General features: G+C 33.7%; 1 long non-coding RNA gene across 1 annotated transcript in view; it reads left to right on the forward strand.

Moving 5' to 3' along the window:
- The first annotated feature begins 587 nt into the window (after nucleotides 1-587).
- LOC107731120 (uncharacterized) overlaps nucleotides 588-3,202 on the forward strand; it is a 6,096-nt gene continuing 3,481 nt past the window's right edge. Inside the window, exons 1-2 of the long non-coding RNA XR_001638747.1 lie at nucleotides 588-659; nucleotides 2,050-2,086. This is a non-coding gene — a long non-coding RNA (uncharacterized LOC107731120). The remainder of the gene's footprint in view (nucleotides 660-2,049; nucleotides 2,087-3,202) is intronic.

The following is a 3,202-nucleotide window of genomic DNA, read 5'->3' on the forward strand; positions in this document are numbered from 1 at the left end:
AATTGTGAGAAAAAATGTCGGAATTGTGAGATATAAACTCACAATTACAAGAAACGTCAGAATTGTGAGTTAAAACGTCACAATTACCTTTTTTATTGTTTTATTCTGTGGCAGAAAAAAAAAAGAATTGTGAGAAGTAAACTTAAAAAAAAGTCTGAATTGTGAGATAAAAAGTCGCAATTATCTTATGTTTTTTATGACAGAAACAAGCTTCCATAACCTAAATGTAATTGTATTGAACATTGGTGTTCTATACTGTTTTAAACTTTTTTTACTGTTTTAAAAGCAATAAGCAACTTAAGGCCTTCAGTTACAGTGATTTTACCGCGGTTAAGATGGTTTCACACCCATAACATGTGGATAAATCACAGCCTCAAGTGGCTTATTGCTTTAATTAGCACTTTGTTCTTTCTGTGTGACGTGTTTTTTTACTCTGTCACCTTAGAAATTCCTAGAAAGGCTCTTGTAGATGGTGACTTTGGCTCTTTGGGGTCATGTGTGGCAAATCAAAACAGCTTAGATTTGATGAACCCTCCAGGGCAAAGGTCAGAGGTCAAGAAGGCCTGCTTGTGTTTGAAGAGCGTCCCCAGAGACGCCATTATCTGAATCTCTCCTGCCGAGGAAAAACATCCTCCCGTATTTATTTAGAAATACTGCAGGTATGTAAACTTTTCACGCTTATTAGAGGTCATCTGCCCTAGACTCTGCTTTTAAGGGGAAATAAACAAATACTGTGTTACTTCAGCGAGAATGTTAATAAGGGTCATATTTTTAAAGAAAAGTTTCTAAATTATTCATGATTTATTTACCTTCATGTTGTTTCAAGTATTATTTGCTTGTCTTATTTGTCTTGTATTATTGTCTTTGGTGCAATAAAAAAGCAGAATATCCAAGTTTCTGCTGTCCATACAATAAAAGTGAGGGCTCAGGCTCCAGAAATGGCAAAAAAAACATCATAAAGTATCATAATGCACTGTTTTGAAGTCTTCTGAAGTCATATGATGCTTTGTGTGAGAAACAGACAGACTGCAAAAATGATGTTCTTCCTCAGTATTTTTGTCTTGTTTTCCAGTACAAATATTTAAAGATCCTTAAATTAAGATGCATTTAAAATGCAAAATGCTTGAAATGCAGAATGACAGAAGATATTAAGTCTTGTTTTCTGGAAGTTTAATATTTTACTGTTTTTTTTTCATGCATCTGCCAATTTTGGGATTTTGAGGCTATTTGGCTTTTCATAAAGTCTTGTTTTAAACTAGTGGAAAGAAAACATGCAAACTACACATTTATGTGTTTATTTCATTGCACTTCATCTATTTTTTTCTCCAGTTCAGCAGCACATACAGTAAACATTACAGTTTTATTCCTATCTACATTCTGAAAGTGTTTATAGAGGAGTTTGTTCATATATCATTCACCTGAGGAACATTTTATTGCTTAAAACATGGTGAAAATGTGTCTGTTTTCTGGCTGTTGACAGTATTTTCTGATTTATGGAGTAATACAAAAAATTTAAAAAATCCCCTCTGGAAAAACCTTTAACGCTAATATTTCTACAAACTCAAACAAGCATTTTGAACCTGGCTTGATCCAATGTTCAGATTTATCTTCTGGAAATGTATGCAAATTAGTGCAATTACATGGTACATCATTTGCATATTTAAATACAATATTTCAGAAAACTTGTAATACAAAAATTTTTTGCAATTCTTAATTTAATCAATCAACTGAGGAAGTATGGTAATATCTGTTAATTTTTTTAGCCTATTTACTTGGAGTAAACACTTTATTTTGATACGTTTTTCAGAAAACAAGACATTATCTTAATTTATTTTGCTTCTCAAGGAAATTAATCTTGATTTAAGACATGATTCATTGATAATCTTCCCCTCAGCAGTAATTCTTACATTTCTGTTGCTGTCTCATATTCAGAATTTCAACATCATTATCAATCATGTGTTTGGCATCAATGACGTCACATCATTTTAAAATGTATTTAAATACAAAAGCTGCTCAAACGTTCTACTAAACATCTCTTGTCTTCCACAGAAGAAAGAAAGTCTTGCCGTTTTGGAGCAACGCTATGGTGAGTAAATGATGACTGAATATTACTTCGTGGTTAAATAATTACAATTTCATAACAAACCATGCAAATGCTTTAAAAAGATAGAATATCTAATGTACACAGCAAAAAATGATTTTTAAACTGAATTTTTGTATTGTTTTTCAGTTCAAATATCTGAACATTCTTAAAAACAAGATACATTTATCACTTGTTTTCTTGTGTTCATATCAAGATTAAGTGAGATTTGCTTAAAACCAGACAAATGGTGTAAAAAAAATTAAACCTAAATCAAAGGTTTGGCAGATATTGTTTCTTGTTTTAAGCTCACTTATATTTGATATTTTTTAAGAAAACTTAACTTAATAAGACTTATCGTAAGTTATCGTATCTTGATTTAAGAATGTATAAATATTTGTACTGGAAACAAGATAAAATATTGCTGTGGAAGAACATGATTTTCTTGCAGCGTATTGCGTGATTTCTGGGTTATGATATTCAGGTGCGTTACGTCCAAATGGAAGTAGAGATGTTAGGAAACAATGGTGCGTATCGAGTTGTAATCACGGATCTGGACGCTCTTCAGCGCGGGTCAAAGGTCGTCTTCCCTCCGAGGGGAGCCCGAGTCCTGCTTCTGCTACCAGGAGCTGCTCAGATGTAATCAACTCTGTCATGGAGGCTTTTTTCCATCCGTTCTTTGAATTAGACAGAGAACTGCTTAAATAAGACAAGCTGGAGAAATACTCCTGACCTGAGCGTCTTTGAAATCTCTGAATGTTTCAGCATGTGAAGTCTTCTGAAAGAACCGCTGATGAAGAAATGAGGCATGTTATGGTGAATATACGGCAGGGAAATCCTCTTAAACTGCGTAAAATCACGGCCGTTAATTGCTGTTTGCTTTTGCAAAATGACAATATGACAAAAAAACACCATCATTATTAGGTGTGATCAAACTAGACTTGATCTTCCATTCACTTCCATTCATATGAACACAATGTAGCATATGTACATGAAAACATGAGAAAACAGTTACACAAAACGCACGCACACGCACACACACTCACACACACACTCACACACACACACACACCCACACACTTACACTCACAAACACACATACACACACACACACACACACAC

Source organism: Sinocyclocheilus rhinocerous, unplaced genomic scaffold (genome assembly GCF_001515625.1).
Source record: "Sinocyclocheilus rhinocerous isolate Xijiao unplaced genomic scaffold, SAMN03320098_v1.1 scaffold2836, whole genome shotgun sequence".
NCBI lineage: Eukaryota > Metazoa > Chordata > Actinopteri > Cypriniformes > Cyprinidae > Sinocyclocheilus > Sinocyclocheilus rhinocerous.